Source organism: Pteropus vampyrus, unplaced genomic scaffold (genome assembly GCF_000151845.1).
Source record: "Pteropus vampyrus isolate Shadow unplaced genomic scaffold, Pvam_2.0 Scaffold62, whole genome shotgun sequence".
NCBI lineage: Eukaryota > Metazoa > Chordata > Mammalia > Chiroptera > Pteropodidae > Pteropus > Pteropus vampyrus.
In genome coordinates this window covers 1,916,815-1,931,969 of record NW_011888843.1, presented here as the reverse complement: position 1 = coordinate 1,931,969, position 15,155 = coordinate 1,916,815, and the positions used below count along the sequence as shown (strand labels likewise).

The window sequence follows — 15,155 nt, the reverse complement described above, 5'->3', positions numbered from 1 at the left end:
TGGGGCCTGTGCCCATGCCAAATCCATGCTCTGAAGCTATAATCTTATGAAATGATAACCAATATTTGGAATGATTCTAAGGGGCGGCGAGATTCTGTGACATCGAAAAGTCAGTTTTGGTCACTAATTCAGAAAAGCAAACCAATGCATTTGGTAACGCTTTTCAACAAGGGTAACAACATAAGGAAATTCTGGTTTACCAGGAGTCAACCATAAACATGTAATAAAAACAGGATGTTCTAGTCTGTGTGATTCATTATTTTGGTAACACCACAACCTCAAAAATAGCCTGGCTAAACTAAACACCTGCGAAGTACTCCTTACTCCATATTTAAATATGGACAGTTGATATTTCCCTGCATCCAGGTCGTAGAAGAGCCCCAAGTTCCCGTCCCGGCTCTGCCTTAACTCACGGCAAAACCTGGACCAGTCTCTCAACTCCTTTGGATCTCAGCTCTCATGAATAAAGTGGGAGGGCTGGACAAGATGATCTCCAAGACCTCCTCCCCTTCTGACTCCAGAAGCTTCCAGAAGGTCCATTAACAAAATTTATTGGCTGACTTCAACCTGAAAATAGATTCGAACTGAGTTGGTGAGTCAAGTGAAGACAATGCAGCTGACGTTCGAGATTCTCCAACAACTAAAAGCTGGAGAACACACATAAGGTGGAGAATGGCGCGGTGATATATACAACGGGTATATCTCCTGGGAAAGCCACAGAGCTTGGGGTTCCCAAGAGTTGTTTCGCAGACCCCCGAGGACACTTATAGTTATCTGAAGGAGGGTCTTGCACCTTCATGTTGCCTTCAGCACTCAGAGCTCCCCAGGTACAGGCACAGAAGGGATGGGAGGGATGGGGGTCATCCTTGGGGTGCGGATTCCCTATGAAGCATCATCGCTGGGGCCCTCTGGCCACCGAGGGTTCATCACAGCATTCAAGGTCACTGTGATCCAGGGACAGCTGGAGCTGGAGCTGGAAACTGACTATCTGAAGGGGTGTGCTACTAGGGGTGGAGGAGGAGGTTGATATTGCCGCCTTTGTCCTCCTGGGGGGTCCGCAGAATTAGCCACAGAAGAAGAAAAGTAGGTTCACAGAGCTGTTGAACTCACTCCCTCGGGATTCAGATCCCCAAACGGCTAGTTCTGTGAAACAAATGTGCTGGCTTAAGTGGGAGCCCAGAAAAAAAGTGACAGGAAAATTGAGGACTCGCTATAAAACTCATCTCCAAAAAGCCATAATTATCACAATAGTGTCACCTAAGCATTATTTACAAACATCCTTCTGCATAATTCCTCTTCAAATGGCCCTCATCTAGACTATAGTGCTATTACTCAGGATAACTTTTTTAAACGAGTAATAAAACAAGGAAAAACCAGCATTTTCCAATCAAAACTCTGAGGCGAATATAAATAGATGCAGGGGAACAGGGATAAAAGAGAATCTGACTTTTTACCTTTGTGCCGATAATTCCTATGTATCAGTCGTATAATATATCAGTTTTCAAACACTATTTTGTATATTATTCACTGCATAACCCCCAACACTAAAAGAGGAAGAAAGTGTAGAAATTTTTCTATTTCGCAGACGAGAAAACTTGAGACTTTAAGGAAATTAAATAAGTCATCCAACGTCCAGTCACAACGACAACAAAAAAAACACAGATCACCCAATTCCTATTGCAATGCCTGAAACACCGTGTCCACGTAGTTTTATTTTCATGGTGAAGCTCAAAGAATTTGCATGTCAAAAGCTGTGATATATTTTGGCTGGGCCTTGCTTCTGAATGCACAGGGCCTCAGAAGACTCTGGTTCGAATCCTGGCAAAATTAAGCAAATTTTTAACAGCCACATAAACGGAGTTTTCTCTACGAGCAGAGACAGGCAAGACAAAGCTCCCCCTCAGTCGGTTATCGGGACTGCAGTTCCTCTCCTCACGGTTCCTGTGTTCCCATGAGCACGGCTCATGGTTCACGGCCATGTTCTCATCACACGGGGGCACGAAAGGAGCCGAGAATCCCACACTCCACTTCCACGTCTTCCAGGCCCTGGCCAGCGATCAAAACTATGCCTGCGCCTTTGCTCATTCCGTTTTTGGGCCGTACCATATCACAAAACATGGGTCAGCCTCAGCCCTGTGAAATCGATAGTCATTTAAAGTAAATTTATTGTGGACGTGTATCAACTTCTACGTTCGATAGTATTTTCCGAAATAAAGCATTTGCCCTGTGATTATAAATAATCAGATAAGTAAAACAGCAGCAGCAGCAGCAAAAATAACTCCAGTCTGTGCCGAGGTGGTGGATATGAGCTCAGCTTTATTTTGGGATCTTCTCTGTCACGAAATCTATTGAAATTAATAAAGCAGGGCTAAGACCCTATAACAAGGCTGGGCAGGACGACTGCCCTGTCTCAGGCATTGGGTGTCCCACCTGGAGGTCAGGCTACCCCAGCCCTGACTTCTCCCAACTGCAATCCCTTTCCCCACCCCCAGGTTCTGGGACCAGCCCGAATCTTAATGGGGACATCCAGGTAGCTTTGGAGCAACTCTCTGGGACCCCCGCCCAAGTCCCCTTGACTGCCAGCGCTGCTGTGACTTCCTGCTGAGTCCTTTCTGGGTTTCTTAGCCCTCCAGGTCTGAAGCTCACTGGACTCCTGGCTGCCCCTCCCACCTCCAAGCCACCTGGACCTGCCAACCCTACAACCCGGCACCCTGAACCAGGAGCCTGCCCCTGCAATATTGCCGCCTCTGGAAAAAGTCACCAGTTCTATCTCCTTCAACATCCTATTGCAATTCGTCACTCCGAGGGGACACGGGAGGTCCCCAGCCCTCCTGCATTTCCTCCACTTAATCTGAAGGTGGACATCCACCTATGGCCCCCACCAGGCAAGGCCACGGCACGCCTTCCGGGCCCAGCCAGGCCCTGAGAACAAGACTGGCACCCCTCAACCGGCCCTCTGCATTTCAGATCTAGTTCTTCCTGAAATACTTCGGTCCAAGCCACTGTCAGCTTTTACTATTTATTCGTGAAGAGAGCTAGTGAGGGGCTCTCCTCATCCTCACCCCCGTTTACTTGAGATCCACCAGCAGCTCGCATACAGCAACCTATTAATTGCCTTGCAGACATCATGATACATCACGTTTCACTTTTTTCACACAGAGATGAGAAACTTGGGATCCTTTTTAATAAGAAGTGTGCTTAAGTTTAGTGGGCAAGACAAGGGCAAAACCAAGGCGTAGCTCAAGGTCTCCTGGCTTCCTTCTTACTGCATGGACGCTGTTTGGGGAAAGTCCGTGTTTCTTACGGACGGGGTGATGTCAAGTACTGAGTGCAGGAGGGCAAAGGAGGAGCTTCTAACCCACGCGGGCGGATCGGATGCCCCGTGGCCATGACCCCGTATTACGGACCATTGGAGCCAAGTGCTGGGCCCCCGCAGTCACCGTCACCTGAAGGCACCACTCAGGAGCCGGCGCGTACTCACGCCACCTCGCAGGGTGGGACATATGTGTTTGCTCAAATTCCCACCTCAGTACTTCTGATAAAACCTATTGTTTCCAATATAACTGGAAGGACTTTTGTTCCTCCCGGTGGTCCCATCGAAGCTTCTCGGTGCCAGGCTCAGCTGACTTCAGCGAAATTGGCGGCAGACCATCAGAGAGCTGTTCTGGGGCTGATTCAAACTCTGAGTTGCTTCCTAAGGGTACACGATGCTCTCACAGACCATGTTCCCAGGGGCTCACGACACAGCCATCAGAGGCATAAGGTCACAGCGACCAGCTCTGGGAGGAGCCAGGATGGCATATGCTGCCCTTCGAAAATGCGCTTGAAGCTGCAATAGGACTGAATGTCAAACCACCTATGTGTGTGGGGGGTCGGGGGAGTGAGGGTGATAGGTTGAATGGTGTCACCCAAAAAGGTATGTGTTGAGGTATGTTCTGAGGTGTATCCCCAGTATCTCAGAATACTGCCTCGTGGGAAGCAGGGTTGTCGCATGTTTAGTGAAGATGAGGTCACACTGGATTAATCCAACACGACTTGCGTCCTTAGGAAGAAGAGAAGTGACAAGTGAGGAGAGAAGGCCATGTGATGACAGGCAGAGATCAGAGCGATGCATCTACAAGCCTCCGGAACTGTGAGAGGGTACATTTCCGTTGCCATAAGCCACCCAGTTTGTGGTACTTTGTCAGAGCAGCCCTAGGAAATTAACACAAGGGAAAAACGAACAGCTGAGGAATCATAAAAAACCTCTCGATTTAGAAGCAGCACTGAACAGGAGAGAGAAAATGCCTGTCTATGCCAAGGGGCCCGTTTCATAGCCTGGCCGCCTGCCTGGCTGGCCCGGAGGCAGAAAGACCAGCCCTGAGTCCCTCAGAGGGAACGTCCTTCTGCTAAGAAGCCAGACTACCTAAGTCAGGGCCTACGCTGGAGAAGAAATGGGGATGGGTAGGAACTAAAGGTGCTTTTTCTCCCTGTTCACACACAGTCCTTCACCCCACCCCCACCCCCCCGACCCTCACAGTTCCTCTGCCTCACACGCTTGTAGAAAGCGATTAGGGGTTTTCATACCTATGACCACCCTTCATCTTCGTTACCATGTACAGAGCAGGGAAGGAGGGCGGGCGCCGTCATTCCCACTCTACACGTGAGGAAACTGAGGCACAGACCAGATCAGGGGCTGCCCACAGATGAGATGACCATCCTGAAAAGAACTTCTGTTGACAAAGTAAAAGGCTTTCAAAAAAACGTGCAGTGGTGGGGGGGGAGGGGGTTAGGCGTAAAAAACAGCCCTAAATCTTGTTTTGTTTTGTTTTTTAAAAGATGAATTAAACGAAAGTTCCAAAGGAAATCAAATTTGTTGGCCTTGAAAAGTAGCCCCTTTCCCTTTTCCAGCCGTTGGGATGACACTGCTATAGACACAAACTGCCAATTCTCTGACCGGCTTTCCACATTGAAGGGTCTTCAAGGAAAAGAATTGAACACGTTTTCCAGGCTTGACAGGTAAGATCTCTGGCCTTGGCGTTCTATCACGCTCAGTGCTTCTGAATCGTCGCATACTCCTGTGTAACCACCAGGCCCTTCCACGCTCTCGTCACCCCCCAAAGGCACACCTTCCTGAAGCTGGAATTCAGAGCGTTTGTTTGAGAGGCTGGAGCACCCAGACTTATGTCCGACAACCTCTGATTGCTGAAGGAGCCCTTTCCACAGCAACATCCAGTAAGGGGAACGAAGGCAGGGCCAGAGTAGGTGGCAGGTGCCCCAGGAAAGGATAAGCTTGAAAGGCTTAAGCTGAAAAGCACTGACGATAAGATACGTGGGTGGAGCGCTCTCTCTAATCAGCTGCCTTTTCCGTATATTTTAATCTTTCTTCTCTGGGAAACGCCCCATCACTGGTCACCAAGAAAACTCGACTTCATTTTTCACACTCCCAAACTTGCAGCCAAGATGTTGGCACATACACCCCCCGCCCCAATACCCACCACTAGCGACTCTGGGAAATGACATCCAGGAATGGCATTTCACATTTTGCCAGCTTGAAAATATTAAACACCACTGAAAAAATTTAAGGTTTCTTTTTCAGATTTAAATGTCTACTTACTTCAAAATGAATTAATAGTTCTCTGGGTTTCATAATGTTTAATTCATTAATGATAACTGCAGCTCAAAAATTTGAAAGGAAATTGCTTCCAGGATAAAATTAAATGTGAAACTCTAAGTAGTGATTCATGGCTGTTCCTATCTAAATTACTAATCCATGTGACAAACCTGGTTGGCCGCACAAAAAAGCAATACTATCTCCTCCCATTGCCTTTTTAAACGTTGCTGAATTGTTTTGCAAACTGACTAAACCCAAGTCCTAGATAATCCCCTGCTAGCAGCCTCCATTCCGTGGTGGAATTTAGTACTTAGAATCTTTCTCACCTCAAAAAGGTTCATAATGAACTAATACTTTTGTGCCTCAGAAAAGAGTTTTCTCAACATTAGAGTTTAGACATATAGTCGAATCGATTTCCCAGGAAACTCATTTTAAATTGAACGCAAATGTCCCTGCAGTATCTGTCCACACGTCCCCAAAGAAACCGCATAAAATTCTATAAATATGGCCATTTTCTTTTAGTTTACAAGGAAGACTAGCCGGCTGAGGTTCAATGTCGTATCTCCCTTTTAGAACAAGTGGGCCCTAGAGTGACCACATTGTCCAAAAGACAAGATAATATAATGCTTCTGAAGCTTCATCATGCTCTGGTGATTCTGCCTCATAAAATTTCTCTTAGGTCTATTGCTACAAGCACCATAGGCTAATGAAGAAGCCGGCAGGGACAGTCCTGACTCCTGACCACGTACCCCCTACCTCCAAAGCTCAGAGGACCACGTCCCACAGGGCACACCTCACTGGCAATTGCAACTTTGCAAACCAGGTCCCTTGTCTCCAGCCTCTCCCTCACTCCCACCATCCTGTGAACTGCCCCTAAATGGCAAGTCAGATCCCAGCCAGCCCTCAGGGGTGCTGCGCTATGCCGGGGCTTTGCACGTGGTGACTCCTTTATCCTTGGGACCACTTAGGGAAAGCATCCCCATTGCCCTCATATTGCAGATCAAGCGATGGCAGCAAAGACGTTTATAACACAGTTACGGAGTTACTGGCAGAGCCAGGATTCTCACCCACCCTTTCTGCCCGGTTTCCCACGCCTCAACCATCTGATGATGCCACACTACAGCTTCAGACATCCTACTCGCTCCTCATCACCAACAGAGTAGGGTCCACAGGCCCACCAGGGTCTACTGGTCCTTGCCCATGACCTGCCCGTGCTCCCACGGCTTAGCAGGGCCGTGGTGAGATAGTCTATATAACCTTTGGAACTAATGACTGCTCCGGCAAATCAGCGGGAACACTTCAAAAAGCAAGAAAGAAAACAAATAACAGACTGAGGGGCTTGTCCCAAAGTTGGGTCCTTTAGGAGTGAGAGATGAGGAGATGGAAAGAATTTATGGGCACTTTTTAAAAGCTCTGCCTGTTGGAGAATTTTTCTCCCACCAAGCATTCAAATGTCACAAACCACAGGAGCGGGAGAGCACCTAGATATCTTCTCGTTAGCTAATGGGTTTGTGAAGCGAGGCTGCTAGGATTTAAAACTGGCGAGAGATAACTCTCGGAGTAGGAACTTTAGAGTGACCCGTGCATTATAAACAATGACGATCTGAATGCACAAGTCAGACTGGTTTTCACCGGTGTTTCCTGGCCGCAGGATGGGGAGCAAAGAGATATTTGAGAGAAGTTTTTCTTTTTTTTAATTTTAAGGAAAGCTGTACTCACTCCCTGTAGCTTTTCTGTCGACCCTCCCACAGGTGACCTGATACAAAACAGGCCGGACTCCCCACGGCCCGCGCCTCACCGTCCAGGCATCCACTCCTGACCGTGAACTCAACATCAAATAAATCCTGAAACCAACAGCAATGCAGCACGGAAAGCAAAGATAACAACTCTAACTCATGGTGATCATCTAAAATGTAGAATAATGTTCCTAAATCCCGTCAAACGGTTACAAATGTCCAGGGCACGCACATTATGAGGAAACTTGCAGTACTGTAAAATTACACAAAATGCACCAGAAAATACAACTCTACTGTTATGTAAATTTAACCTTAAACGAATAGGCTATAGCTAAATCAAACACTCTATTAAATCACTTTTGCTCACCTTCTTAGCACTTAATAAGTGTGGTTGGATGCCCAAGAGCCTTTTTCACAAAACCTCCCGAGGAGAGTCTCTAAGGAGAGGGGCGGGCTCTCCTAACTCTCCCCGATCCCTTTCCTTGTAGCCAGTAGCCAGGCTCAGAATGAGCTGCTGACTACAGAGGCTGGCCTGCAAGTGTCGAACGTAGCTGTGTTACGTTCAAGGTGTTTCTCCCAGAGAAAAACGTTTAAAAAATATTTTCCAACATTTCTTTTTCCCTCCCAGTTTATTCAATGGCTCAAGAGCAGCCACACCTGCTTAGTGTCAGCTCAGAGACCCTAGGACAGAGGGAATCCAGCCAGCAACCCTTAGCTGACCCTGCAGGGGACTCGCTGCACTGGGCATCCAGAAAGGCCACTTCAGGTCACAAGGAGCGGGACAGGCTTTAGAAGCAACTTCGAAGTTGTTCACTAAATGAAGGAGAAGCATAGATCGGTATGTTGCCTTATAGTTATGTGAGGGGAAAACGCAGAGCAGAAAAGTGTGTAGAAGAGTCAGGGGCAGGCATTACCAAGGCGCCTTTGTGAAAAGGTCAACGACACAGGATTCTTCACATGTCCCTTAAAATCGGATCGATAAACAATCGCCTCTACTGGAGACTCTAAGGCTCCCCACTCTGATGATTAAATAGAAGAACTAAAAAGTATTCATCATTTATAAGAGCACAGGTCTTTCATAAGCATTTGAGGTTCTTCGAAAAAATTTTTAGAACATTCTAACGTCTTACAGGTAATCCTGTTTGTTTTATGAATATTCTGAGTTCTCCATTTCTTCGTAAGGAGGACTAGGTAAAGTAATCAATCCCTCGTTTCAGTTACCACAGAATTCTGATCGGTGAAATCCATAGAAATGGGAAATCTCTATCCTCAAATTTCAACTGACTATATAAGCAACAGTGATAGAAAGACAAAAAATGAGAAAGTTTATATAAGTTGATACACATTGGTCAGGAAACTAGGACAGCAGTAGCAGTGTAATTAGGATTCACTATAAGCATCTGTATTTTCTGACGTAGACTTAAATGTTGAGCTTGCTCACTCTGAATTCGATCCAGGACGGAAAAGCCACGCACGTCTACTGACTCAGGTTAAGCATCACCATGTTATCTTGTCAAATCATATCCTTCCATTTCTCCCAAACCTCACCCTCTCTTGAAAAAGAATTTGAAAATATGGAAATATTATTTTGCCGGACCCACATTTAACATTAATACCCTGTTGTCAAGATTACAAAGGGCCTGGAGTAAGTGGGGGTGTGGAAAGCACACAGGAAGCCTTTGCTGGTCAAATTTCATTTCAGGCACGACGTGGCCTGTGCACTCCAAACAGGCTCTACTGAACAGCGTGTCTGAGGATGGAATTTGTTCTTGCAAATACACACGAGCATGGGATTTAAAAAAATCGTCATGTCGTACTTTTCATCTCCTTGTCTCCCAAACAGTTTTTTGGTGCTCAGTGCTCTGGTCTGCTCTGGTTTCCTTCTACCCAAGGAAGAAAGGGTGGAGGCCACGCCTCCCTTTCCGGTTCCCATCAGCCGTCCCTCGCCCCTTGGTCCGTCCACAGCTGGCTTGCTCCCCTTGAAAAAAGACTTCAAAATCCCTGGCAACTCCACTGCTCCACGGTCCAGTGCGGTGTTTGCGTCTTGACTCTGAACCCTGCTCCCTTTAGGTTTTGCTTCAGGACATCGCTGTTCTCTCTCTCCCGTTTTTAAAGGATGCAGAAAGAAGAATTCTTTGAAGATTAACCAAGAAAGAAAAAGGATCAAAGTCCTATTTTCCTACCAGGGTGTTTGTAGACCTCACTTCTTTGGATCTAAAGAAAAGAAAAGTGAAGCCAAGGTAAAAGCCGGCTTCATCCCAGGTAAATGGTCCAGTTTACACCAAGCGCCCACCGCCTTCCTGCGTCCGTGCCTCCTGCCCGTTTTTGAGACCCATCCCAGGGTCTCAGCAGAGCCCAGAGAATGTTACAACCTGTGCTCTCTGTTTTCACACACCCTCCATTAGATCCTCACCCTAACACGCACCTGCTCCCCAGAGGGGATGGTCGATGCGGGAATCAAATGATTAGCCCTACGGATGTGAATGTGCTGCCCTTCACAAGGGCACTCACATTGCCGCAGAGAACCGATGGACATAACACCCGGCAGGAGAAGAGAAAGGAGGTAATTCATGCGGCACTGTCTATACCAGCTTCAGACCTCAGACATGTCATCTAATTTCTCTGGGCCGGCCTCCGGTTCCCACCTCAGATTATTGTTCTGAGAATTAAGGGAGCTAACAAATACATAGTGCTGAAAACAGCACCTGGCACCTTGCAAGGGCTCCACGCACAACGGTTATCATTATTGTCCTTCGCCGTGACCTCCTGAGATAGGTACGGCCAGTTTCATCTTAAATGAGGCCGTTTCGCTCAGGAGTGATTTGCTCAGGATCCCAATGCTGAGAAATAAGTAGCAGAGTAGGGACACAGCGCTCGGTCTACCAAGTGACCACAATTCTGCTGTTTTCACCACACCACAAGGAATGAATCTCTAATGGCAAAACGATGGACACCGCAGGCCCGCGGGGTGAGATCACATCGCAGGGGTGGCGTAGCATGCTGGTGGCATATTACCAGAAGGAAGGGCTGGGGTGGGCACACAGTGAATCCTGGAGCATGACCAGGTTCCAAAGAATGCGTGTTCTATCCACCTCTGACTGCAGAGATCTTGGAATATCAATTCACCTCACTTAGTCTCAGTTTTCCTGACTGTAAAATGGACCCGTTTACTCAGGACATGGTAAGCCCCTAACACCTAGAATACTCATGGCAAAGCTAAAACCTCTTCTGAGGGAGACTCCAGAAAGGTGGCAGACCTGACGACGTCACGTTACTTCCAACATTAAACATGGAGACTTTGGAAAGCATGCTAGAGATTAGCGAATGTTTATTTTTTTAAATTTATTACCAGAGCCAAAAATATTGCTAATGATCTTGTCTGGTTAAAAAACTCTGAATTCACTCTGGGCAGTGTAATTTTTAATCTCCAAAATATTCCTGAAAACTCACCCGTTTCTATTATATATTACAACTCCATAATTGAACCTCTTTCCTTTTTGGCTTGTCCTACATTTGAAAAGCATTCGCTATTCTACCAAAGCTGACTTCCCTCAAAATAACCTCATTAGTCTATACTCGCACAATTATGGCATGGATATAATCACTACCATCAAGATTTCAGCAGCTATTTGTTGCACTATAATTTCCAGAAGAATTTCTGGTGTGGAAACAACATAGCCACAATAAAATAATTAATTACAACTCTGTTATGACTAGAGCACAGTGACTAAAATTAAAACTAACATTTTTAGTATTTCATTTTTAATATCATGTTCATCTTTGTAGCCAGAAATTAATTACTACAAAGACACTTATTGTTAGTATATTTTGTTTCTGAAAAGAGCTTCTTTTTTTTTTTTTTTTTTGGTACTTTCAATAACTACTTCCAAAAAGTTTGAAAGCCCACTGTACTGTAATGGACTGACATACCAACACTACTATCCATCAGATTAGGGGTACCCATCCTGGTTTTGCCATTTGGCAGCATAAATCCTGAGCGAGCTCTTAAACTTCTCTGTGCCTCAGTTTGGTCATCCAACAAATTGTGGATAAAAACAGAATTTAGTCCTAAATTATTCTGAGAATTAAATTGGGTAACTTATGTAGAGCTTCGCAAAATGCTTTGGATTTAGTTATTGCCAAGTACGCAATGGCAATTATCTCTTTATCTTATAAACTCAATTTGAAGATATTCAATATTTAAAATTGTACAATCTCATATTTAAAAACGGGTCGGTCTTATATCTTAGAGTAGCTCCCATCACCATTTGCTTCTTTTCCTGCCACCGTACTAAAGTGTGATTATTCAAAAGCCAGTTATGAACATCCATCTACCTAACACATCCTCTGAAAGAATAAGAGTTCTTTCGCCATTACCCAAAGAAAGTGGACTTGTTCTCTGAGAAAACGGAACAGGCCAAGGCGTAGGACAGCGGACGCTAACTAATCGGTACTAATTACTAGAGGTTTTTTGAGCCTGACGAAACTGAGATTGTTTTAGTAAACAAATCTCGTGAAAGGAAAATGAAAGCCACTGTACTCCCAAAGTAGTCTCCTGATCTATCTCAATAAGCCTAGTTTCATCCTGTTCATTCACAACCGTTCCCCACACCAAGTGAATTTCGTCTGATTAATTTCAGAAATATAAAACCCAGTTTTAGGCTTCTACCACTGTTTTACCCATTTGACCTCTGCACGTAATTTGGTTCCTGAAAACCCACCCCCAACATCTTACATGAAACAAAACCCAATTTGCTCCAAGACGATCTCGTCGCTGCCAGTCTCACTGAGCATTAACTGCCCGAAGAAAAATAATTGAGACAGTCAATATGTCTTCTAAATAGAAGACAAATATAAACTAAGCCAATGGTGATAACTGACATATTATACTTCTGATTGCAAGTACAAGACTCCACTACCAAGATGCTGTGCCCCCAAAGAGAGGAGAAAACTTCCGGATGGTAGTCCTTAACTGCTGAGCAGCACGAAGATACCATAATTGGACTCTCATGGGGGTTATAAAAAAAAGCATAAGATCACTGCCATCTTTAAGGAGATTAAAAACTAGTTAGTCAGCAGATAACAGTTCATGACAACGTTTACCATAAAAAAGAAATAAATAAATAAGTGGGGGACCTGGGATGCGAAGACACATCAGGCGGGCATAGGCCTCGAAGAACCCACATCTATCACGGGTCAGCAGCTGGCCGTCCCCGGGATCTACACCGAGATCTGCGAGATGCAGGATGCAGCAAAGGTCACCTTCAGCTGCATCATCCAGGATTCAGAGATGGGATTTAAGTAGAGGATTAAAGGACGAGTTAGGGTTTGACGAGAAGGACGGAGGAAGAACGCAAACGCAGGCATCCCAGAGGCGGCGGCAGGGGCGGGCAGGCCGGTCCCCAGCATGGCTAGGGGCTGATGAGTTAGCGGCCAGCTCAGGTGAGCAGAGGGCCTTCCGACCGGACTCCCGGAATTCCAGGCAGGGTCCCATACTGAACATTCCTCATGCGTGGTCTGCAAAACATTGTAAATATTTTAAATCTAGGAGAAATCATAACCAATTTGGGGATAATAAATGTAATTAAGCTACGCCATAACATGAAGTCACATATCACTGTTAGTTCTCCATACATGCAGGTGTCCTCTGCTCCAGAAAAGACTTTTTTCTCTGTTGCTCCCACCCTTTCGGCCCATGTCCTTTCACGGCCCGCTGTCTAGCGGCGCTCAATCCCACGTGGCGACATGGGTCCACCTCGGACTCACAATGACTAATCTGGATGTGGATTACTCTCGAAGGCACAACTCCGACTTCTCTACTAAATGTCATCTCCAAAGCGAACTCTTGATTTCTCCCAAATCCGGTCTTCCTATGCAATTTTATACTTGTCACACCGTTATTAACCAGTACCTCAGACTTGAAAATCCACTTACCTCACCTCTCATGCAATCAGTCTCCAAAACACTACTAATTTTGTCTCTGAAATGTTTCGCACACGCATGCCTCCTTTCCATTCCTGTTGCCCTGCCCTGGGGCTCAGGTCTTCGCTCTGTCTTCTCTGGACCTCAACTGATCTCCCCACCTTTGTCTTTTCCTGCTCCAATCCGCATCAAGGGCTGTCGGATTAAGCTTCTGAAAGCACAGCTTCATACCCATATCCTTCCCGACCCCCAAACCATCAACGGCTTCCTGCCAAAAAAATCCCAATGTCTCCATTCCCGACAACCTTTCTAATCTTTTCCCTACTAGTCTGGCTCACAGCTCCATGCCCCAGTCAGAGTGCATTATTGGCACATTCAGGTGAGCAGAGGGCCTTCCGACCGGACTCCCGGAATTCCAGGCAGGGTCCCATACTGAACATTCCTCATGCGTGGTCTGCAAAACATTGTAAATATTTTAAATCTAGGAGAAATTTGAAGACAGCTGCTGCAGCTGGAAGGCCACTCTACCTGCTCACCTGTCCAGGTTACTGCCTACCCTTCAAACCCTCTTCTTCCGTGAAGCCATCCCCAAACCTCTCGCAAGAAGTAATCTTTCCCTCTCTGCACTCATCCAATACCACCTGGCACTCGGGTTCCTTGTGTACGTGTGTCCCGATTCCTACAGATGTAGCCTCCTAAAGGATTGTCTCGGTATGAAAATAATCAAACCAGCATTCTAAGTTAGTCCTTTCTCACTAAGAAGGACTATGCCAGGAGTTATGAAAGGTATAAGAGCTAAATTGGGAAATTATGTTCAACCCACATAAAAAAAAAAAAAAAGCAAAAATCTCAGCTCTTTTCAATCATTACATACAGGTGTTAGCTGAAGTCATGAAAATACAGGACATCTCAGAGAAACCGAGTCTCCGTAACAGAATGAAAAATCTGAGGTAGCACACCACAGCGGTGTATAGCATAAACTATGGAGCTAATCAGAGCTGGGTTCTAATCCCAGCTCTGACATTTACTCACTCTGTGACATTGGTCAAGTCAGTTAGCCTCTCTGTGCTTAAATTTACTGTAAATAAATTTAAATAGAGATATTAATAATATCTTCCCCATAAGACTATGAGAATTATGTACATGCTGGTTGCAAAACTCTTAGAGCCTAGAACGTAATTAGTGCCCACGTGCAAGTCTCATCATCATTGTGGAAATATCTTATATGAGGAAAGAAAACACAAGGATCAGAGATTTGGTCACTAAGATACCAAGCAGGATTTTTACTAGAAAGAGAGCCTTTCCCACTTTAAAAGCGTCAAGCTGGATTTGCTCTATTTCTGACAGGGATCCTTTGACTGACTGACAGGTGGGGTCAAGTTCACCAGGGCTAGATCTGTGTACAATGGGTCGAGTGCCATGCAAATGGAGCAGGCTCCAAGACCACGTAATCAAACACAACGCTTTCAGCCCTCGAAGGGCTCGCTCACAAATAGCCATTGTTTCCCACAAACAACCCCGCTGCTGGCATCCAGACGGGAGCCACATGAGGCCGATCGACGTTACACGTTTTTGTCAGTGGCTCTGCATAGATGCACCACAAATGCAATTAATTGCTGCAAAAGAATTCTTGAACTATGTACTGAATTTAGTTTGATGAGCAAGGTTTTGAGTTCAGCTTTTTAAAGGACACTAATCCACAGCACTCGGCTGCACTAAGCATATATGAGTCCATTTCAAAGCCCATCACATCAGACAGTGATTTACTTATTAACGGTGTGGGGAACAGCTGTGGCTGTAGGGTATCAACATCTGTCATTTTCCCTTAAAACTGTTAGATCGCATTAAACAGAAATTGCCACAAATATCTCAACTTGAACTTGTATTGCAGACATATTCATACA

General features: G+C 45.7%; 1 protein-coding gene across 6 annotated transcripts in view; it reads right to left on the bottom strand.

Moving 5' to 3' along the window:
• RNF152 (ring finger protein 152) overlaps positions 1-15,155 on the bottom strand; it is a 68,476-nt gene that overhangs the window by 38,447 nt on the left and 14,874 nt on the right. For 2 of the 6 annotated variants that reach the window (XM_011361070.1, XM_023531138.1), the window contains one exon: positions 1,937-2,133. The exons of the other annotated variants lie outside the window; for them this stretch is intronic. The gene's annotated coding sequence lies outside the window, so the exon portion shown is untranslated. The remainder of the gene's footprint in view (positions 1-1,936; positions 2,134-15,155) is intronic. 6 annotated transcript variants of the gene reach the window in all.